The sequence below is a fragment of the Saccoglossus kowalevskii genome, chromosome 4 (genome assembly GCF_978046115.1).
Source record: "Saccoglossus kowalevskii chromosome 4, keSacKowa6.1, whole genome shotgun sequence".
In the NCBI taxonomy this organism is placed as follows: Eukaryota; Metazoa; Hemichordata; class Enteropneusta; family Harrimaniidae; genus Saccoglossus; species Saccoglossus kowalevskii.
In genome coordinates, this window is record NC_140644.1 from 44,511,518 (window position 1) to 44,538,037 (window position 26,520).

At 32.3% G+C, this 26,520-nt stretch overlaps 1 protein-coding gene across 1 annotated transcript in view; it reads right to left on the reverse strand.

Annotated features, from left to right (window-relative positions):
• Nucleotides 1–12,446, reverse strand: part of LOC102809899 (phosphoribosylformylglycinamidine synthase-like) — a 94,785-nt gene extending 82,339 nt beyond the window's left edge. The window contains exon 1 of the mRNA XM_085498175.1: nucleotides 12,308–12,446. The gene's annotated coding sequence lies outside the window, so the exon portion shown is untranslated. The remainder of the gene's footprint in view (nucleotides 1–12,307) is intronic.
• Nucleotides 12,447–26,520: the final 14,074 nt, after the last annotated feature.

The window sequence follows — 26,520 nt, forward strand, 5'->3', positions numbered from 1 at the left end:
TTTCGTAAAAAACACAGTGCAACACTTGCCCTAGCCGACCTGATCTCAGACATAGCCGAGAAACTGGACAAAGGTTATATTACTTTTGGAAGCTTTATCGACCTGAAAAAAGCCTTTGATACTATAGATCACAATATTCTGTTCCACAAATTACAATATTATGGGATCAGAGGGCTCCCACTACTCTGGTTCAAAAACTACCTTTCTGTCCGTTATCAATCAGTGAAAATTAACAATATTACATCTACATATAAACCAATAAAGTGTGGTGTTCCACAAGGATCGATTCTTGGCCCACTTTTATTCCTAATTTACATAAATGATATCAATAACTCAACTGATGCTTTTGACTTTCGCCTATTTGCAGACGATACTAACCTCTTTCAGTATATTAAAAGTAACACAATCAAACTTGCACATACTAACAACGATTTTCAATATCATAATCATTCGAGATAAATCTGAAGCATCCTGTTTGATATTTCAACTAAATTGAGAAAATCAGGTAAGACAATATAGAATTGTGTATATAAATGATTGTGCATAGTTGAGAATTTCAAACTCTGGCAGCAAAGAAAGGAAATGCAGTCCTGGCGTTTGAGGGCGTGCACGCATGCGCAGATTGACACAACCTGAAGGCTGGTATCACAGAGAATAGAAATTGTCAAAATTCGTCATAAATGCGTAAAATCTGGAAAAATATATGATTTATATGTAATCGGACAACATTTTGCGATAGTTCAGTGTCTTGTAAGCACTCGTAACTGGTTTGGACAAGGTATTTTGTATTTTGAGGTGTGATTTTTGGCTGCTAGAAAAATGTGTGCACATTTTGTTTCCTCCCTTGTCTTATATATAGTGCAAGCTGATCGGCCGGAAACAAGTATTAGTGATTTTCGTGGTTTCGGAGCGTGATGATTAAATTTAATTACACATGTGATTGCTTTACATTACTAAACTGTTTTAATTCTATAATTTCTATTATTTTGAGCAAGGACAAGGCCCTGTACCGGGACGTAGTCGCTCGGTCCCATAGACGTCCATGAATTGAGACGAATAGATCGTCAGGCCCCTGTGCGCTAGCCATGTCTCGAATCGATTCATTTTTTACTAAGGCAACTGCCGAGGTCCCAGCTGTACCTGCTTCTATGTACCGGACAACACCACCCGCCCCGCCCCGCCACCACATCCTCCAAAAAGAGATACCGTAACAAAATATCAGTGTGTCGTCTCGTATTATGTTTTTCAGTGTTATTTATTGTAGTTTATTTAAAATATATTATTGTATTGTATGTATAGTTTAATTGTAGATAATTTCAAAAAAATAGTACAGCAATTAGAAATAAAGCATAATTCTATTCTACTCTATTCCAGTGAGTTTTTCATGTTACCATGTTTGTTTACATTTACGGGAGCTTGACATAAAACTGTCGTCTCCATGGCAACAAAACAGCAGGTGGCCTGGTTGCATCAGATTTCTTGAACGCACTTGTAGTTTGTTTTAAAATTGGGTCAAGTCTCAGACTAGTACTACACCTTTACTCTAATCTCGGGAAAACGATATATTTATTCAGTTACCGGTGATACACACTTCGAACCCAGTTTTAAAACGTTGAAAATTTATTCAAACAAATCGACCACTTCGGAAACATATTTTCTATATTTATTCAGTCAATTGGCCCACCCCCAAAAATATTTATTTTTACATGGCTGAATTGACTGAGTTTTTACGGTATACACCAAAATAAACAATGACTCTGATAATGTTGACAGTCAAACCTGGTTTGAACATTTTAGGAAACTGAGTAAAGAAACGAGTAATACAATGAGCGAAAACTCATTGCAGCTACAACTAAAAAATCATGAATCACTCTCTCTACCTAAAGCCAACTTAGACAAGTACATCTCACAATTAGAAATCCAAAATGCTATAACTAAACTAAAAATAAAAAAGCTCCAGGCGCAGATAAAATTACCAATGAAATGATCAAGGCCAGCAGGAACCCACTAGTAAAACCACTACAAAAACTATTCAATTTAATCCTGCAGAGTGGATACATCCCTAATTGCTGGAATTTAGGTATGATCACTCCTATTTTCAAAAAAGGAGACAAAACAAATCCAAACAATTACAGAGGCATCACACTTCTTAATAGTATCAGTAAACTTTTCACCTCCATTCTTAAGCAACGGCTTTTGAAACAACTAAAGGAAAACAACACAATTATCAAAAAACAAATTGGATTCATGCCAAACTGTAGCACCAAAGACCATCTATTTGTCCTCAAACAACTAACCACAAAATACTTAAGCAACAAAAAGACTTTGTTTGCTTGTTTCATTGACTTCCAGAAAGCCTTTGATTCCATCTGGCATCTAGGTCTCTTCTGGAAACTTATCCAAAGTGGTATTACAGGTAAATTCTACAACATCATAAAATCCATTTATCTGAACTCAACAGGATGTGTTAAACTTAAACAGGGTGTAACAGACAGCTTCACAATTAATAGAGGAATTAGACAAGGGGATGGACTCAGCCCACTCCTTTTCAATATCTATGTAAATGACATTAAAACATCATTAGACTTGGCTCATAATGACCCACCAAGTCTCTTAGACACAAGTCTCCCATGTCTGCTATATGCAGACGACCTTGTAGTATTATCCCAATCACATACTGGCTTACAAAATGCCATAAATTCTCTTGAAACTTACTGTCAGAAATGGAAACTCAATATTAATATCTCTAAGTCAAAAATCATCATGTTTAGTAGGTCAAAAAAATCACAGGACAAATTAAAATTCTATGTTGATGGAAAGGAACTTGAAAATACAAAAACCTACACATACCTCGGCATTAAACTACACAAATCAGGTAAATTCATCAGAGTACAAGAAGATCTCAGAGCTAGAGCAATGAAGGCATGTTTCAAAATGAAACAAATGCTATTCTCAGAAAAACTAATTCCAATCAAAACATACTTAAAAATGTTCGATGCAATTGTAAAACCAATTATGCTTTACTGCAGTGAAATTTGGACGAGTGAGAACATCAATAAATCGCATCTCATGGCAAATCTGTCAACACCAATGGAAAAAGTACAAATATATTTCTGCAAATACCTTCTAAAAGTAAATAGCAAAGCAAGTATTTTGGCAAGCCTACTAGAGTTTGGAAGATATCCTCTCTTAGCAACAAGCTTAAAATATATGATAAAATATTGGATCAAAATAAATAATTCTAACCCAAATTCGCTAGTACATGAAGCTTACAATCTTGGAATACATCTTGATAAAAAAGGAAAATACAACTGGGTAACAGACATAAAACAAATTTTAGAAAATTTAAATATGGGAAATATTTGGGAAAACCATAAATCTCTTGATGAAAAACAAATCACTGAAACAGTAACGCGCAAACTAGAACAATACTTTGAAATACATAGTACAGAAACATTACACGATGACAATAAAGGTAAAAACCACAAAAACAAGTTACGAACCTATAGGAAAATTAAAACAGAATTTGCATATGAAAAATATCTCACCACAATCAAAAATCCAAATCATAGAGCAGCTATGACAAAACTCAGAATAAGTGCTCATACCCTTCAAATCGAAAGGGGCAGATATAACATTTTAGCGGAGGACCGAATTTGCCCAGTTTGTGACAAACAGGAAATTGAAAACGAAAAACATTTTCTCCTCAATTGTGATTTATACAAGAAGGAACAAAAAATCATGATCAACAATATTAAATACAATATAAGCAACTTGGGGACGGATGACGAAAAACTTACAACTATACTAAAAATTAAAAATGACAAAACAATCATTGAACTAGGAAAATTCATCCACACTTGTTTCAAATTACGACAAGAAAAAATCTTAAAATGCCAGATGCCTCAACCAACCACCAAATAATTTAATTTTTTTTTTTTTCTTTTCTATTGTCTTTGAATGTCTTGTGTTTTTTTTTTTTTTTTTTGTTTGCTATCTTTTTTGTATTACTTTATTGTATTTTCAACTAAGATCCCACTCCGGGATACGATTTCAATAAAGATTATTATTATTATTATTTATATAGGTACTACATGTGGACCACTCTCAAATTTGTTCATTTTGTAATGATATCGTCAATTCTCTAATTTGGGTGAATATTTTTGTCATTTTTGGTAAAAAGGGATATTTTCGACTTCTTGTTAAAAACGACAAGTCCAATTGCTTTGATATTATTACATATATACATGTAGGTACTACATGTGGACCTCTCTCAGATTTGTTCATTTTGTAATGATATCTTTAATTATCTAATTTTGGTGAATATTTTTGTCATTTTTGGTAAAAAGTGATATTTTCTTCTTGTTAAAAACCACAATCATTTATGGTGAAAAATGATATTTTTGAATTCTTGTTGAAAACAGCAAGTCCCATTGCATTGATACTATACGTATTTTTCATTTTCTAATGATATCTTCTGTTCTTTAATTGAAATGTGCATTGCTAACAGCAGAGCTATCTCAGCCGAGAAGCTGCTTTTTTTCTTGAGTAGCATAAACTTTCAGATCGTGAACTCCGCTTTGACAATGTTATATCGGGGTGAAATTGATTTTGAAAGAATTTTAGCTTTCAGTCTAAAGACTGTGTCTATCGCGGAAAGTATTTACAAACAAAGAGGTGATAATTTCACAAAATTGACTAGCCGCTACGTATCGTGCGACTAGGTCTATTGTTTACAAATTATAATCCACGACTGACAGGATGCGTGCCGGTCGGTACATAATTATAATCCACGACTGACAGGATGCGTGCCGGTCGGTACATAATTATAATCCACGACTGACAGGATGCGTGCCGGTCGGTACATAATTATAATCCACGACTGACAGGATGCGTGCCGGTCGGTACATAATTATAATCCACGACTGACAGGATGCGTGCCGGTCGGTACATAATTATAATCCACGACTGACAGGATGCGTGCCGGTCAGTACATAATTATAATCCACGACTGACAGGATGCGTGCCGGTCGGTACATAATTATAATCCACGACTGACAGGATGCGTGCCGGTCGGTACATAATTATAATCCACGACTGACAGGATGCGTGCCGGTCGGTACATAATTATAATCCACGACTGACAGGATGCGTGTCGGTCGGTACATAATTATAATCCACGACTGACAGGATGCGTGTCGGTCGGTACATAATTATAATCCACGACTGACAGGATGCGTGCCGGTCGGTACATAATTATAATCCACGACTGACAGGATGCGTGTCGGTCGGTACATAATTATAATCCACGACTGACAGGATGCGTGCCGGTCGGTACATAATTATAATCCACGACTGACAGGATGCGTGCCGGTCGGTACATAATTATAATCCACGACTGACAGGATGCGTGCCGGTCGGTACATAATTATAATCCACGACTGACAGGATGCGTGCCGGTCGGTACATAATTATAATCCACGACTGACGGGATGCGTGCCGGTCGGTACATAATTATAATCCACGACTGACGGGATGCGTGCCGGTCGGTACATAATTATAATCCACGACTGACGGGATGCGTGCCGGTCGGTACATAATTATAATCCACGACTGACAGGATGCGTGCCGGTCGGTACATAATTATAATCCACGACTGACAGGATGCGTGCCGGTCGGTACATAATTATAATCCACGACTGACAGGATGCGTGCCGGTCGGTACATAATTATAATCCACGACCGACAGGATGCGTGCCGGTCGGTACATAATTATAATCCACGACTGACAGGATGCGTGCCGGTCGGTACATAATTATAATCCACGACTGACAGGATGCGTGCCGGTCGGTACATAATTATAATCCACGACTGACAGGATGCGTGCCGGTCGGTACATAATTATAATCCACGACTGACAGGATGCGTGCCGGTCGGTACATAATTATAATCCACGACTGACAGGATACGTGCCGGTCGGTACATAATTATAATCCACGACTGACAGGATGCGTGCCGGTCGGTACATAATTATAATCCACGACTGACAGGATGCGTGCCGGTCGGTACATAATTATAATCCACGACTGACAGGATGCGTGCCGGTCGGTACATAATTATAATCCACGACTGACAGGATGCGTGCCGGTCAGTACATAATTATAATCCACGACTGACAGGATGCGTGTCGGTACATAATTATATTAGAGAGATTAAGATTTGCGTACGTAACAAGAACGTAACGGGATGTTCTAATTTTGTTTGTGTTACGTTCCCGGGTGTCAGAAAACGATTAAGTACAAGCAATTCTTAATACTTAATTCTTAATACAATTCTTAATACAAGCAATTAAATTCAAGCAATTCTTAAGCAACGGCTTTTGAAACATCTAAAGGAAAACAACACAATTATCAGAGAACAAATAGGATTCATGCCAAACTGTAGCACCAAAGACCATTTATTTGTCCTCAAACAACTAACCACAAAATACCTGAGCAACAAAAAGACTTTGTTTGCTTGTTTCATTGACTTCCAGAAAGCCTTTGATTCCATCTGGCATCTAGGTCTCTTCTGGAAACTTATCCAAAGTGGTATTACAGGTAAATTCTACAACATCATAAAATCCATTTATCTGAACTCAACAGGATGTGTTAAACTTAAAGTGCCTGTGAAATGGCTGCTATTTTCACGTCTAAAATTATCAATTGATACATAAATATTATTAATTTTTATGTTTCTAAGCATAAATTATTTTTTTTTAAGTGAAAAAATGTGTTTTAAACTCAGTCTACAGCAACTTTATTTTTTGTATTTTAAAACGAGGCTCCTCATTAGCTATTCATTGCCATACAGAAATTCCCCTTGTGACGTCAGAAAGGGAAGTTGCTGGGCAGCTCGCATTGCCGATACGTGTAAATAAGGCAAATTTCTTGTGCAGTTTTCTCGTCTTTGACTAAATTGTCACTTATGTACTTTTTCGTCGAGGAAGAACGGGCCATAATGAACACTTGGATATCAAATTTGTTGCATGGGGTTGAGTTAGATGCGAGATATGTCCGTTCTGGTGTGGCTGGTCGCAGTGATGTCACCGTCCCCGGTGCACGTTTGTAAACTATCGCTGAACCTCGGCACTGGACAACTTTCGAGTCGGTAAGAAGTTCTAGTTTTTTTTGTTCTAGTTGAGCTTACTACTCTTTATAAAATATCTTATCGATAATTTCAAAGAGGTATGTGTGAACTCTTTATTATGCTCGATAAACTTAGATCGCGAATTTCCTCAGAAATATTGCCTGCTTCGTTCAAACGTGCATTGGCATCCATATATTGGATTTTCGTTCATGGTCGAAGGCGTGAGTGTCTCGTGTGGCCCGAATGTCATCGGCGTTTTACTTTATCACGTTTGATTTTTTTTGTTGCACAAATGAAACTCTTATTTTTTTTTCCACCATCAACAATTTCTGATATGGTTGTTGGGATCGGCCGACGTCTCTGTGGGCTGCTCTACACACGTAAAATGCCCAATGTTTTGACCTGGCTTCCCTTCACACGAAGCGCGGGTGTGCATTACATCCGCAAGTTTCAAAATTTTAAACGTAAATTTGAAAAATGTTTGGTGAAATAAAATTGACATATTATTATGAAAAGAAAATGAAGAAAAACAAATTAATTATTTTTTGAATAATCGTTTGAGAGCATTGGGTGGCAATTGCTTATACTTATGTACTAATTGTAAATGTGTTCAATATTTTTTTCATCCATAATTCAAACACATATATAACATAATAATAGTTGCCTTTATTATAGTAAAAAAAGATGCATCATAAAACGAATGAATTACGTATAAACAAATGCCAAATAAAGATTGTGACCTTATTTATTTTCTAAACCTCCACAGGTTAACGAGAGGATACTTGAAGTTCCTTGAAAAAGACTACAGTATTACCAGAGTGAGCAGTAACAGATTTATCAATATTTATGTCAGAGAATTATTTATGACTTAAATTACCAAATCTTGGTTTTTCATAGATTCCAAAATCTGAAGATGTGTTTCCTTTTTTTCATTGTCACACAGTGTCACTCAATTAAAACCATATACTATAGTAATAGTAATCCATGTACAAATTATATTTTATTCACATTATTTTCCTCACATACATGTACAGACAATCCAATGTTTACATTGTCATATTTCTTTGTTCATCACAAGTCTAAATAAAATATGTGAACTGTGTAACGTAGCCTGTTTTTTATTAGCATAATTGTTGCAGCATCTGGAAATGTATTTACACTGTTATGTGAATCTTGTAGTGAGGCAATGAACTGCCGAGACTTTGTCAGGGTGGGCATACTGGCTGTTGAGTGGCAGGGGTGCATCATCAAGTGTATGTAATACACAATCTCCTCCTACATACAAGTCTAGTGTATTGAAGAGCTCTTCTACGTAATCTGTAAATTATAATGAGAGCATTTTGATTCAACAATAGTAGATAGAAAACCATAAAGAATCATATCATACATGCTCTATTGAAGTACATTTCCAGTAGAAGCATCAAAATTAAAATAAAAGAAAACATATTTTGACATTCTAGACGTTAAACTATAGTGATCAATAAAATAGGGAAATAGCTAAAAAAAACGACAAATCACAGTTACTAAATAAATGACCGCCGCGTGGAAATAGATTCAGTTGAAATGGGTGAACGCGTCGGGTCACGACGAGGACAAGTGCGTGACTGGTGGCGTTTAATTGGATAACAAAAATAATTGAGAGCAACACACATACAGACAAATTCAGAGTGGACTCGAGTTAGCGTGATTGTCATACTTATTTACTTGGTGATAACGCATTGACAGCCAAAGCCCGGATTCTTATTCCATAAATGATTTCTAGACATCTCGACCCAAGACATTTCGACCCAAATTGAATATCTCGACCCACCGCATCGACGCGACCCTGTCTCAATGTGGCGACGCGAACCTCTATCTAGTTCAACGTTGATCGACATCTTTTGATTCGAAACATCGTGTACTATCTACTAGTATTTCCAACGCGTGTGGTCGGCACCTTTGATTGCGTTAATTCTGTTTTTTATTCGCGAAATCTATCACTGGCAGCGTTTGTTTTGTCATGTCTCATAACTGAAAGTCCAAGCTGACTTTGTTTTGGCTGTAGGTATGAAAAACGGGTCGGGATTTTTTGGGGTCGAGATGTCCAGTACCCCCATAAAATTATTTCGCAGATCAAGCTAGAAGGAAAGTAACAGAGGTGTGAATTCGACATTCAACACCAATCACCGAACAATTCAGAAACTTATAGCCTGCGAAAATGAAAACAATTAGCAGTGTGTAAGGACTGCGTAATTTCCTGTTTGTCCGACGCGTCGTTTTCGTGTTACTATCAAAAATTATTGATACCTTTACATAACGCAAACTTAATTGTCTCTATAAAGCGATAATCAGGATGGCAAAACAAGTCAAATGATTTGAAACACTTACCCGACGTCTCTCTCTCTTCTGAAATCCGCCTCGGTGATCATGGGCTGGTTCGGAATCTATTTCTTTCAAAATTGTTGGTATTGCGCCAGGTTTAAGTTGTCGGCGCTTCTCTTTAAAACCTAGTTGTTTTTTCACGGCCGAAGACAGTTTTTCGAAAAAAAGAATCTGAGGTGAAGTGGACACTACATATGACGCTGTAAGGAGAAGGTCCACCCCAACCTTTTCTCGTTGTTTTCACGGCTTTCGTTTACTGACGTCGCACCTTCGGATCGTTTGGAAAAGTGTGAATACTTACACTATGACTATACGTATTACTGCAACCGCCCACAACACAACGTTTAACCATCACAAACGTTTGTTCTGAAAACAACTTCTAAAAACTCTCTATCTCATAAAAAAAAAAAAAATGACAAAAAAAAGAAATGCCGACCGAAAAATGTATATCGTTTAAAAGTATGTTGAATCACGCAGTGTTATATAAGTACAGCTCAGGAGTATGGCTTCCTCTCATATTTTGGCATTTGGTGGCGCACTTTCGGCGAGAGTCGGAAATCCGGAAACAGTCGACCGTTTCAGGATAGGTGGGCGTGGCTACAGCACGAGATATATCTTAAATTTACTTGGATAGGAGTAACCATTTTGACAAAAAAAAATCAATAACTGCCCACTTCAGTAGGACACGGATCTAAAATAGTTAACGTGAGAGTGGGCATTGCACAGGCACTTTAAACAGTGTGTAACAGACAGCTTCACAATTAATAGAGGAATTAGACAAGGGGATGGACTCAGCCCACTCCTTTTCAATATCTATGTAAATGACATTAAAACATCATTAGACTTGGCTCATAATGACCCACCAAGTCTCTTAGACACAAGTCTCCCATGTCTGCTATATGCAGACGACCTTGTAGTATTATCCCAATCACATACTGGCTTACAAAATGCCATAAATTCTCTTGAAACTTACTGTCAGAAATGGAAACTCAATATTAATATCTCTAAGTCAAAAATCATCATGTTTAGTAGGTCAAAAAAATCACAGGACAAACTAAAATTCTATGTTGATGGAAAGGAACTTGAAAATACAAAAACCTACACATACCTCGGCATTAAACTACACAAATCAGGTAAATTCATCGGAGCACAAGAAGACCTCAGAGCTAGAGCAATGAAGGCATGTTTCAAAATGAAACAAATGCTATTCTCAGAAAAACTAACTCCAATCAAAACATACTTAAAAATGTTCGATGCAATTGTAAAACCAATTATGCTTTACTGCAGTGAAATTTGGACGAGCGAGAACATCAATAAATCGCATCTAATGGCAAATCTGTCAACACCAATGGAAAAAGTACAAATACATTTCTGCAAATACCTTCTAAAAGTAAATAGCAAAGCAAGTAATTTGGCAAGCCTACTAGAGTTGGGAAGATATCCTCTCCTAGCATCAAGCTTAAAATATATGATCAAATATTGGATCAAAATTAATAATTCTAACCCAAATTCGCTAGTACATGAAGCTTACAATCTTGGGATACATCTTGATAAAAAAGGAAAAGACAACTGGGTAACAGACATAAAACAAATTTTAGAAAATTTAAATATGGGAAATATTTGGGAAAACCATAAATCTCTTGATGAAAAACAAATCACTGAAACAGTAACGCGCAAACTAGAACAATCCTTTGAAATACATAGTACAGAAACATTACACGATGACAATAAAGGTAAAAACCATAAAAACAAGTTACGAACCTATAGGAAAATTAAAACAGAATTTGCATATGAAAAATATCTCACCACAATCAAAAATCCAAATCATAGAGCAGCTATGACAAAACTCAGAATAAGTGCTCATACCCTTCAAATCGAAAGGGGCAGATATAATAACATTTTAGCGGAGGACCGAATTTGCCCAGTTTGTGACAAACAGGAAATTGAAAACGAAAAACATTTTCTTCTCAATTGTGATTTATACAAGAAGGAACGAGAAATCATGATCAAGAATATTAAATACAATATAAGCAACTTGGGGACGGATGACGAAAAACTTACAAATATACTAAAAATTAAAAATGACAAAACAATCATTGAACTAGGAAAATTCATCCACACTTGTTTCAAATTACGACAAGAAAAAATCTTAAAATGCCAGTTGCCTCAACCAACCGCCAAATAATTTAATTTAATTTTTTATTTTCTATTGTCTTTGAATGTCTTGTGTTTTTTTTTTTTTTGCTATCTTTTTTGTATTACTTTATTGTATTTTCAACTAAGATCCCACTCCGGGATACGGTTTCAATAAAGATTATTATTATTATTATTACAAGCGTCCACAACGGGAACGTAACACACCTTTGACAATAAAATGTAAGTGAAAACATGGAGGTCTCTTTTTACCTACATGGTGAGAAGTACTAGCGAATGGTGGATTGCTCAAAAGTTGCAAGTTATATGCGAGTATTCATCTCTAACTACCGTGAAACTAGATTGGGTAACGAACACGATGACTGTTGCATCTGTTGCAAATAATTCAGAGCACACAAACATAGAAATCAACATCACTCTGCCAAGATCGCAATGCTGACGAAAAGAAATGGGACGAATGTGAATTAGGACGAATCGACTTCTGGGACGAATGTGTTGGACGAATATGATCAAATTTCTTAGAGGATAATTTCACCGTTCTTATTCACATTAGTAGGTACTTACATTGTTAACACATGGTTTGTACACCTAATAATTACACATGATTGTGGAATACAATTTGTTAGTGTAGTTAGATCAATAGAACAGAAATACAAAGTACTACCTTTGATGCTACAATATAATTGGTTTCATCACACGTCCATACAGCAATAACATTGACCACCCACAAATATGAGTATACAATGACAACGTGTTCTTGCGATCAGCTGGTTAGCGGATATCGAACACGTGAAAGTGGCGCCAAAGAAAGAGAGCTCCCTAGTTCAACGTTTATTCTTTAACAACCATAAGATATGGAGGCGACCCTATCCTCGGGGAGAGGGGGGGGGGGCATCCGGGCATTTTCACCGCCTGGCAACCATCGCGGTGAAAACAAAGGCCAAAAACTCGCAGAAAACGGTACTTTGGTATGGTTGTTGAGACTCCCCTGAACAGTGTAACAAGATTAGCCCTGCGTGTGCAACATAAATGAATTTGCTTGTTCAGGATTACTTCAAAGTTGAGTTTGTGTTGTTTTCTCGAATTTTCACCGGCTCGACCGGCGTTCCACGGCAGCGCGCACAGAGCCCATAGAAATGCATGGTACAGTGGTGCGCGTCTTGTGACGTACCTCCGCCCCCGAGGATTGCGTTTCTGGGTTAATATTTGAATAATCAGTATCAGTACGAGTGCCTTGAATTTAGAAACGTAAAGGCCATCTGTGGGTACGACAAACCACAGTCCCTCCACACCGGTGTTGACAAACACACATGACGGGAGTTCGGGCTGCCGCTTCGTTTGGTATCACGTGGTTTGGTATAGTACTGTTTCCACTAACAGGCAACACTGTTTTCGGGATCCAAACTTTAAATATGAATCTGAATATGTTGTTAACTTCACGTTCATGTTTCGTCCCTATCTTAGTTTAGTTTATTCTGTCGTTGGTGGCGCGCTTTCTAAAGTTAGATCTTCAGTTGCATATTTTATAAAATATAGGTTCCCAGCAGTATACAGCAACAAAGAATTAAATACAATTAAAACAAGAGAACTGGTGATGGTTGTAGAACCATAACTGCCTCAGCCCAAAGACTGTTATGTAATACAAGGGAATGTAAAGGGAAATGTATTGTAGTGTTACCTCTGTGTAATTTACAATATATCCGCATTAACCTTCACTGTGAAGGACAATATGGGAGTAGGAGCAAGGCTACGCAAATTTGTGAAATAGTAGTTAGTTAGAATTACCAAACATTGTGGGATATAAAGAAGTGGCATATTAACCCAACAAACATACTCGCACATATCCATACATGTCTTATTGTGTGGGGGACAGCTTTCGTGTACACATTCATAATAACTGGAAATGGTTTCACAACAGAAAACAAGTGTTATTGCTGTAAATAATTATGAACAATAAAAACTGAAATTTAGAAAAACTATGAACAAAAAATAATGAAAGTCTGTGATTTTCTGCAAGAGTTTCCAGGAAATTATTAACCGAACCATAACATTTATAAAAAGCACAGTGCTGAGATTCACTTCGAGTATATCAGAAATATAATCTTACAATTGCATACGAGTCGTCAAAACGTATAGTTTGGTGACATAATTCAAATGTTGTATAGTTCAATATGCATACAACCACCCATGCACTAGTACATTTTGGCAATAAACCCCTCTTTCACATTGTGCAAATACAAACAAGACATTAAACCTTCCTGACAGTAACATGTAAGCGTTGTATTAACCCGAATGAAAAGTATTGAGTCACGGCAAATACTTCTATCGAGTCGCCCATTTAAAAACCGCTTCAACTAGCCAAGGCCAATCAATAATGTGCGGGGTCATTAATTAAATAATAATAATTTTATTAACACTTGCACATTCCCCGGAGGGATTGGCAATGGCTATAAATGTTTAAGAAAGAATAACAGGTTAAAAAAATAAAATAAATAATATAAAATAAAAACATACAAAAAACTAAGCTAATACATTACTGTAACAGAGAAAGAAAATATTAAGACTATATTATTATACAATAAAAAACTTAACTGTGAACGAAAATTGTCACTGGGGTTGCTGTCTTATTTCAAAACACTTCTTTGGGCACCTTGCTACAGGGAGTGTTAGACCACTGTTGTTTAGCAAGGCTATGAATTGTGTCTTTGGTGAAAAATTTTGGTTTTTGCCATTTCAAATAAGACATTTCTATTGGGGGGTACAACTTTTGCATGACATCATTAGGTGATATTCATCTTCTACTTGATTCTGATCACAAAGGTTACATAATCTATTAGCAAGGGGTATTCCGTTGTGTGTGTCAGTCACAATATTTTGCAGGGTAACAAGGTAGGTTTCAAAAGCAAAATTGTTTTTTAATTCTCTGTATGTTCTTAATTTATTTATATTTCTTTTTGGTTTGATTAATTGTCGTTTTGTAATTCACTTTTCCAAGTTGATATAAATGATGTTTGTACATTTTTATTAATTTGTCCTAATTGCCTTGTTGTTAGAATTTCATTGTTGTCAACCAGGTTATACTGGTTGATGTTAATCAAAAGGGAGTCTACCATTTACTATTAATTTCTTAATATTGATAATTTACTATTAAACTCAAAAACATCGTAATGTTATTACTTCTACACCAAGCAACCCCAATTAAAACCAACATCGATTTAGAATTACTGTAGTCAATGACATTGACATTTGTTGCTTTTCCATATAGCAGCAGTTTCCCTTTTTTAATAATCAAAACTACCCTTGATACCCTGGAGAAGTATATCCATTGTTTCACAACAACGACTGTCCCAAGAGATTTTCGTCTTCTCAATTTCTCAAGATGAACGTCCCAGGGTTGTTTTGTTTACTAGAAGGAAATATCCTTTGACAGCATTTCTTGAATTAATTTCCATTGCACAAAAAAGCAGCAAATACTGTTACTGAAGCACAGAATTGGCATGATTTTTCCCGGCCATTCACGCAAACTGCAAATCAAGACTTTTACCGCATCCACAGTTGTTGACAGCCGATGGATGATGATGGATGTATTGTGACGTATTTTGACCCCCGGATTCTGACCTTGCATTCTTGCCACATTTACTTTCATACCCGTTCAATTTCCTTTCATTATTTCATCCAGATTCCATGATATTTTATATTTAAAATTAACCTTTATTTCACAGTCACTCAAGTTTCAAGTTTTCACTTTTCTAAAATTATCTTACTGATCAAAAGACTTTTCACTCCCATCATGCAATCTCCCATAGTACTTCCGCAGACACAGCGGCGATCGCCAACATATCTACAAATAACCTCGCTCTCAGGAGCTGAGGAATAAAGTTTAGTTCATCTTTTCGAACAGTGTTTTGGAATTAGTTTGCCCTTTTCAATAGCTAGACTAGGGTTGCTTGTTCTGAACTTGGCTGCTAAAATTCTTTGTTTTGGATTCAGAATGGTTGAATATTCCTCAAAATTGCATTTTGTTTTACACGTAGCATATGTCCTCAGTTTATTTTTTTCTTTCACTAATGTTTGGCTCCTTAAATTATATATTTGTTTAATATTGTTGCTTATTTTTTTAATGTGGGGTTGTGTAATTTTATTTTGTGATTTCATTGATATACGAGATTCCCATTATAATTTGGACAAATTCTGTTCCAGAAATGCTTGTTTTGTATTCTTATTAGTGGTAGATTTTTAACACAAATCCAGTATTTCATCACTCTTATTTTTATCAGAGGAAATGCACCCACTTCAGCGTTTGTTGTATATCTGTTTCATGATTATTTTTAAATGTTTTGTTCCTGTTGTCCTCCATTTACTGATAATCTTAATTTTCAATCCCATACAATATAATTGGTTTAATAATATATTGAAAAGCTGTGTGTATGTTTTGTAGTTTGTCCCATTAGGCAATAATGGCTACTTTAGAATATATATAGTCTTGTTTGCACCAGACCATCTGCATATAATAATTACTTTACTAGTATTAGTGAATCGTCTCTAAAGATTTATTTAAATCGTTAATATATAATTTAAAATGTGCAGGACTATTAGTCTAGACTTAGACTAATAATTAGTTAGTTAATAATTAGTTAATAATTTAGTTAATAATTAGTCTAATAATTAGACTATTATTAACACAACACCGTCTCATGTCTTCAGTAGCTTTATTAAATACATTGAAGATTTTGTTTTCTAAACTAATGCATGTTTTATAATACATATTTGTTGATAATTTTATAAATTTGATCCTTAATTCCGTTATCAAGTAATTTGTAAAAACATACTATTCGTCCAGACATTTTTCAAAGTCTGTAAATTATGTATATAACTTTTCGTTCAACAGCAGATAGATATAATCTACTGTTTTTAGGAAATTAATTTGATTTGTTGTGTGATGTTCCTTATGGAATCCTGCTTGGTTTCTATTAAGAATATTATTCATCTCTTTATATTGACTCTCTTTGTAATAACAATCAACTCACTTTGTAATAACAATCAACTCACTTTGTAATAACAATCAACTCTCTTTGTAATAACAATCGACTCTCTTTGTAATAACAATCAACTCTCTTTGTAATAACAATCAACTCTCTTTGTAATAACAATCAACTCACTTTGTAATAACAATTAACTCACTTTGTAATAACAATCAACTCTCTTTGTAATAACAATTAACTCTCTTTGTAATAACAATCAACTCACTTTGTAATAACAATTAACTCACTTTGTAATAACAATCAACTCTCTTTGTAATAACAATCAACTTTCTTTGTAATAACAATCAACTCACTTTGTAATAACAATCAACTCTCTTTGTAATAACAATCAACTCTCTTTGTAATAACAATCAACTCTCTTTGTAATAACAATCAACTCACTTTGTAATAACAATCAACTCACTTTGTAATAACAATCAACTCTCTTTGTAATAACAATCAACTCTCTTTGTAATAACAATTAACTTTGTTTGTAATAACAATCAACTCTCTTTGTAATAACAATCAACTTTCTTTGTAATAACAATCAACTCACTTTGTAATAACAATCAACTCTCTTTGTAATAACAATCAACTCTCTTTGTAATAACAATCAACTCACTTTGTAATAACAATCAACTCTCTTTGTAATAACAATTAACTCTCTTTGTAATAACAATCAACTCTCTTTGTAATAACAATCAACTCTCTTTGTAATAACAATCAACTTTCTTTGTAATAACAATCAACTCTCTTTGTAATAACAATCAACTCACTTTGTAATAACAATCAACTCACTTTGTAATAACAATCAACTCTCTTTGTAACAACAATTAACTCTCTTTGTAATAACAATCAACTCTCTTTGTAATAACAATCAACTCTCTTTGTAATAACAATCAACTTTCTTTGTAATAACAATCAACTCACTTTGTAATAACAATCAACTCTCTTTGTAATAACAATCAACTCTCTTTGTAATAACAATCAACTCACTTTGTAATAACAATCAACTCTCTTTGTAATAACAATTAACTCTCTTTGTAATAACAATCAACTCTCTTTGTAATAACAATCAACTTTCTTTGTAATAACAATCAACTCACCTTGTAATAACAATCAACTCTCTTTGTAATAACAATCAACTCTCTTTGTAATAACAATCAACTCACTTTGTAATAACAATTAACTCACTTTGTAATAACAATCAACTCTCTTTGTAATAACAATTAACTCTCTTTGTAATAACAATCAACTCACTTTGTAATAACAATTAACTCACTTTGTAATAACAATCAACTCTCTTTGTAATAACAATCAACTTTCTTTGTAATAACAATCAACTCACTTTGTAATAACAATCAACTCTCTTTGTAATAACAATCAACTCTCTTTGTAATAACAATCAACTCACTTTGTAATAACAATTAACTCACTTTGTAATAACAATCAACTCTCTTTGTAATAACAATCAACTCTCTTTGTAATAACAATCAACTCTCTTTGTAATAACAATCAACTCTCTTTGTAATAACAATCAACTCTCTTTGTAATAACAATCAACTCTCTTTGTAATAACAATCAACTCACTTTGTAATAACAATCAACTCACTTTGTAATAACAATCAACTCTCTTTGTAATAACAAGCAACTCTCTTTGTAATAACAATTAACTTTGTTTGTAATAACAATCAACTCTCTTTGTAATAACAATCAACTTTCTTTGTAATAACAATCAACTCACTTTGTAATAACAATCAACTCTCTTTGTAATAACAATCAACTCTCTTTGTAATAACAATCAACTCACTTTGTAATAACAATCAACTCTCTTTGTAATAACAATTAACTCTCTTTGTAATAACAATCAACTCTCTTTGTAATAACAATCAACTCTCTTTGTAATAACAATCAACTTTCTTTGTAATAACAATCAACTCTCTTTGTAATAACAATCAACTCACTTTGTAATAACAATCAACTCACTTTGTAATAACAATCAACTCTCTTTGTAATAACAATTAACTCTCTTTGTAATAACAATCAACTCTCTTTGTAATAACAATCAACTCTCTTTGTAATAACAATCAACTTTCTTTGTAATAACAATCAACTCACTTTGTAATAACAATCAACTCTCTTTGTAATAACAATCAACTCTCTTTGTAATAACAATCAACTCACTTTGTAATAACAATCAACTCTCTTTGTAATAACAATTAACTCTCTTTGTAATAACAATCAACTCTCTTTGTAATAACAATCAACTTTCTTTGTAATAACAATCAACTCACCTTGTAATAACAATCAACTCTCTTTGTAATAACAAACAACTCTCTTTGTAATAACAATCAACTCACTTTGTAATAACAATCAACTCTCTTTGTAATAACAATTAACTCTCTTTGTAATAACAATCAACTCTCTTTGTAATAACAATCAACTTTCTTTGTAATAACAATCAACTCACTTTGTAATAACAATCAACTCACTTTGTAATAACAATCAACTCTCTTTGTAATAACAATCAACTCTCTTTGTAATAACAATTAACTTTGTTTGTAATAACAATCAACTCTCTTTGTAATAACAATCAACTTTCTTTGTAATAACAATCAACTCACTTTGTAATAACAATCAACTCACTTTGTAATAACAATCAACTCTCTTTGTAATAACAATCAACTCACTTTGTAATAACAATCAACTCTCTTTGTAATAACAATTAACTCTCTTTGTAATAACAATCAACTCTCTTTGTAATAACAATCAACTCTCTTTGTAATAACAATCAACTCTCTTTGTAATAACAATCAACTTTCTTTGTAATAACAATCAACTCTCTTTGTAATAACAATCAACTCACTTTGTAATAACAATCAACTCACTTTGTAATAACAATCAACTCTCTTTGTAATAACAATCAACTCTCTTTGTAATAACAATTAACTTTGTTTGTAATAACAATCAACTCTCTTTGTAATAACAATCAACTTTCTTTGTAATAACAATCAACTCACTTTGTAATAACAATCAACTCTCTTTGTAATAACAATCAACTCTCTTTGTAATAACAATCAACTCACTTTGTAATAACAATCAACTCTCTTTGTAATAACAATTAACTCTCTTTGTAATAACAATCAACTCTCTTTGTAATAACAATCAACTTTCTTTGTAATAACAATCAACTCACTTTGTAATAACAATCAACTCACTTTGTAATAACAATCAACTTTCTTTGTAATAACAATCAACTCTCTTTGTAATAACAATCAACTTTCTTTGTAATAACAATCAACTCTCTTTGTAATAACAATCAACTTTCTTTGTAATAACAATCAACTCACTTTGTAATAACAATCAACTCTCTTTGTAATAACAATCAACTCTCTTTGTAATAACAATCATCTCTCTTTGTAATAACAATCAACTCCCTTTGTAATAACAATCAACTCACTTTGTAATAACAATCAACTCTCTTTGTAATAACAATCAACTCACATTGTAATAACAATCAACTCTCTTTCTAATAACAATCAACTCACTTTGTAATAACAATCAACTCTCTTTATAATAACAATCAACTCACTTTGTAATAACAATCAACTTACTCTGTAATAACAATCAACTCTATTTGTAATAACAATCAATTCTATTTGTAATAACAATCAACTCCCTTTGGAATAACAATCAACTCTATTTGTAGTAATAATTAACTCTCTTTGCAATAACAATCAACTCTCTTTGTAATAACAATCAACTCTCTTTGTAATAACAATCAACTCTCTTTGTAATAACAATCAACTTTATTTGTAATAACAATCAACTCTCTTTGTAATAACAATCAACTCTCTTTGTAATAACAATCAACTCACTTTGTAATAACAATCAACTCTATTTGTAATAACAATCAACTCTATTGGTAATAACAATCAACTCTCTTTGTAATAACACTGAACTCTCTTTGTAATAACAATCAACTCACATTGTAATAACAATCAACTCACTTTGTAATAACAATCAACTCACTTTGTAATAACAATTAACTCACTTTGTAATAACAATCAACTCTCTTTGTAATAACAATTAACTTTGTAATAACAATCAACTCTCTTTGTAATAACACTCAACTTTCTTTGTAATAACAATCAACTCACTTTGTAATAACAATCAACTCTCTTTGTAATAACAATCAACTCTCTTTGTAATAACAATCATCTCTCTTTGTAATAACAATCAACTCCCTTTGTAATAACAATCAACTCACTTTGTAATAACAATCAACTCTCTTTCTAATAACAATCAACTCACTTTGTAATAACAATCAACTCTCTTTCTAATAACAATCAACTCACTTTGTAATAACAATCAACTTACTCTGTAATAACAATCAACTCTATTTGTAATAACAATCAATTCTATTTGTAATAACAATCAACTCCCTTTGGAATAACAATCAACTCTATTTGTAGTAATAATTAACTCTCTTTGCAATAACAATCAACTCTCTTTGTAAAAACAATCAACTCTCTTTGTAATAACAATCAACTTTATTTGTAATAACAATCAACTCTCTTTGTAATAACAATCAACTCTCTTTGTAATAACAATCAACTCTCTTTGTAATAACAATCAACTCTATTTGTAATAACAATCAACACAATTGGTAATAACGATCAACTTACTTTGTGATAACAATCAACTCACTTTGTAATAACAATCAACTCTCTTTGTAATAACAATCAACTCTCTTTGTAATAACAATCAACTCACTTTGTAATAACAATCAACTCTCTTTGTAATAACAATTAACTCACTTTGTAATAACAATCAACTCTCTTTGTAATAACAATTAACTTTGTTTGTAATAACAATCAACTCTCTTTGTAATAACAATCAACTTTCTTTGTAATAACAATCAACTCACTTTGTAATAACAATCAACTCTCTTTGTAATAACAATCAACTCTCTTTGTAATAACAATCAACTCACTTTGTAATAACAATCAACTCTCTTTGTAATAACAATTAACTCTCTTTGTAATAACAATCAACTCTCTTTGTAATAACAATCAACTCTCTTTGTAATAACAATCAACTTTCTTTGTAATAACAATCAACTCACTTTGTAATAACAATCAACTCTCTTTGTAATAACAATCAACTCTCTTTGTAATAACAATCAACTCACTTTGTAATAACAATCAACTCTCTTTGTAATAACAATTAACTCTCTTTGTAATAACAATCAACTCTCTTTGTAATAACAATCAACTTTCTTTGTAATAACAATCAACTCACCTTGTAATAACAATCAACTCTCTTTGTAATAACAATCAACTCTCTTTGTAATAACAATCAACTCTCTTTGTAATAACAATCAACTTTCTTTGTAATAACAATCAACTCTCTTTGTAATAACAATCAACTCACTTTGTAATAACAATCAACTCTCTTTGTAATAACAATCAACTCACTTTGTAATAATAATCAACTCACTTTGTAATAACAATCAACTCTCTTTGTAATAACAAGCAACTCTCTTTGTAATAACAATTAACTTTGTTTGTAATAACAATCAACTCTCTTTGTAATAAAAATCAACTTTCTTTGTAATAACAATCAACTCACTTTGTAATAACAATCAACTCTCTTTGTAATAACAATCAACTCTCTTTGTAATAACAATCAACTCACTTTGTAATAACAATCAACTCTCTTTGTAATAACAATTAACTCTCTTTGTAATAACAATCAACTCTCTTTGTAATAACAATCAACTCTCTTTGTAATAACAATCAACTTTCTTTGTAATAACAATCAACTCACTTTGTAATAACAATCAACTCTCTTTGTAATAACAATCAACTCTCTTTGTAATAACAATCAACTCACTTTGTAATAACAATCAACTCTCTTTGTAATAACAATCAACTCTCTTTGTAATAACAATCAACTCTCTTTGTAATAACAATCAACTCACTTTGTAATAACAATCAACTCACTTTGTAATAACAATCAACTCTCTTTGTAATAACAATCAACTCTCTTTGTAATAACAATTAACTTTGTTTGTAATAACAATCAACTCTCTTTGTAATAACAATCAACTTTCTTTGTAATAACAATCAACTCACTTTGTAATAACAATCAACTCTCTTTGTAATAACAATCAACTCTCTTTGTAATAACAATCAACTCACTTTGTAATAACAATCAACTCTCTTTGTAATAACAATTAACTCTCTTTGTAATAACAATCAACTCTCTTTGTAATAACAATCAACTCTCTTTGTAATAACAATCAACTTTCTTTGTAATAACAATCAACTCTCTTTGTAATAACAATCAACTCACTTTGTAATAACAATCAACTCACTTTGTAATAACAATCAACTCTCTTTGTAATAACAATTAACTCTCTTTGTAATAACAATCAACTCTCTTTGTAATAACAATCAACTCTCTTTGTAATAACAATCAACTTTCTTTGTAATAACAATCAACTCACTTTGTAATAACAATCAACTCTCTTTGTAATAACAATCAACTCTCTTTGTAATAACAATCAACTCACTTTGTAATAACAATCAACTCTCTTTGTAATAACAATTAACTCTCTTTGTAATAACAATCAACTCTCTTTGTAATAACAATCAACTCTCTTTGTAATAACAATCAACTTTCTTTGTAATAACAATCAACTCTCTTTGTAATAACAATCAACTCACTTTGTAATAACAATCAACTCACTTTGTAATAACAATCAACTCTCTTTGTAATAACAATTAACTCTCTTTGTAATAACAATCAACTCACTTTGTAATAACAATCAACTCTATTTGTAATAACAATCAACTCTATTGGTAATAACAATCAACTCTCTTTGTAATAACACTGAACTCTCTTTGTAATAACAATCAACTCACATTGTAATAACAATCAACTCACTTTGTAATAACAATCAACTCACTTTGTAATAACAATTAACTCACTTTGTAATAACAATCAACTCTCTTTGTAATAACAATTAACTTTGTTTGTAATAACAATCAACTCTCTTTGTAATAACAATCAACTTTCTTTGTAATAACAATCAACTCACTTTGTAATAACAATCAACTCTCTTTGTAATAACAATCAACTCTCTTTGTAATAACAATCATCTCTCTTTGTAATAACAATCAACTCCCTTTGTAATAACAATCAACTCACTTTGTAATAACAATCAACTCTCTTTCTAATAACAATCAACTCACTTTGTAATAACAATCAACTCTCTTTCTAATAACAATCAACTCACTTTGTAATAACAATCAACTTACTCTGTAATAACAATCAACTCTATTTGTAATAACAATCAATTCTATTTGTAATAACAATCAACTCCCTTTGGAATAACAATCAACTCTATTTGTAGTAATAATTATCTCTCTTTGCAATAACAATCAACTCTCTTTGTAAAAACAATCAACTCTCTTTGTAATAACAATCAACTTTATTTGTAATAACAATCAACTCTCTTTGTAATAACAATCAACTCTCTTTGTAATAACAATCAACTCTCTTTGTAATAACAATCAACTCTATTTGTAATAACAATCAACACAATTGGTAATAACGATCAACTTACTTTGTGATAACAATCAACTCACTTTGTAATAACAATCAACTCTCTTTGTAATAACAATCAACTCTCTTTGTAATAACAATCAACTCACTTTGTAATAACAATCAACTCTCTTTGTAATAACAATTAACTCACTTTGTAATAACAATCAACTCTCTTTGTAATAACAATTAACTTTGTTTGTAATAACAATCAACTCTCTTTGTAATAACAATCAACTTTCTTTGTAATAACAATCAACTCACTTTGTAATAACAATCAACTCTCTTTGTAATAACAATCAACTCTCTTTGTAATAACAATCAACTCACTTTGTAATAACAATCAACTCTCTTTGTAATAACAATTAACTCTCTTTGTAATAACAATCAACTCTCTTTGTAATAACAATCAACTCTCTTTGTAATAACAATCAACTTTCTTTGTAATAACAATCAACTCACTTTGTAATAACAATCAACTCTCTTTGTAATAACAATCAACTCTCTTTGTAATAACAATCAACTCACTTTGTAATAACAATCAACTCTCTTTGTAATAACAATTAACTCTCTTTGTAATAACAATCAACTCTCTTTGTAATAACAATCAACTTTCTTTCTAATAACAATCAACTCACCTTGTAATAACAATCAACTCTCTTTGTAATAACAATCAACTCTCTTTGTAATAACAATCAACTCTCTTTGTAATAACAATCAACTTTCTTTGTAATAACAATCAACTCTCTTTGTAATAACAATCAACTCACTTTGTAATAACAATCAACTCTCTTTGTAATAACAATCAACTCACTTTGTAATAACAATCAACTCACTTTGTAATAACAATCAACTCTCTTTGTAATAACAAGCAACTCTCTTTGTAATAACAATTAACTTTGTTTGTAATAACAATCAACTCTCTTTGTAATAACAATCAACTTTCTTTGTAATAACAATCAACTCACTTTGTAATAACAATCAACTCTCTTTGTAATAACAATCAACTCTCTTTGTAATAACAATCAACTCACTTTGTAATAACAATCAACTCTCTTTGTAATAACAATTAACTCTCTTTGTAATAACAATCAACTCTCTTTGTAATAACAATCAACTCTCTTTGTAATAACAATCAACTTTCTTTGTAATAACAATCAACTCACTTTGTAATAACAATCAACTCTCTTTGTAATAACAATCAACTCTCTTTGTAATAACAATCAACTCACTTTGTAATAACAATCAACTCTCTTTGTAATAACAATCAACTCTCTTTGTAATAACAATCAACTCTCTTTGTAATAACAATCAACTCACTTTGTAATAACAATCAACTCACTTTGTAATAACAATCAACTCTCTTTGTAATAACATTCAACTCTCTTTGTAATAACAATTAACTTTGTTTGTAATAACAATCAACTCTCTTTGTAATAACAATCAACTTTCTTTGTAATAACAATCAACTCACTTTGTAATAACAATCAACTCTCTTTGTAATAACAATCAACTCTCTTTGTAATAACAATCAACTCACTTTGTAATAACAATCAACTCTCTTTGTAATAACAATTAACTCTCTTTGTAATAACAATCAACTCTCTTTGTAATAACAATCAACTCTCTTTGTAATAACAATCAACTTTCTTTGTAATAACAATCAATTCTCTTTGTAATAACAATCAACTCACTTTGTAATAACAATCAACTCACTTTGTAATAACAATCAACTCTCTTTGTAATAACAATTAACTCTCTTTGTAATAACAATCAACTCTCTTTGTAATAACAATCAACTCTCTTTGTAATAACAATCAACTTTCTTTGTAATAACAATCAACTCACTTTGTAATAACAATCAACTCTCTTTGTAATAACAATCAACTCTCTTTGTAATAACAATCAACTCACTTTGTAATAACAATCAACTCTCTTTGTAATAACAATTAACTCTCTTTGTAATAACAATCAACTCTCTTTGTAATAACAATCAACTTTCTTTGTAATAACAATCAACTCACCTTGTAATAACAATCAACTCTCTTTGTAATAACAATCAACTCTCATTGTAATAACAATCAACTCACTTTGTAATAACAATTAACTCACTTTGTAATAACAATCAACTCTCTTTGTAATAACAATTAACTCCCTTTGTAATAACAATCAACTCACTTTGTAATAACAATTAACTCACTTTGTAATAACAATCAACTCTCTTTGTAATAACAATCAACTT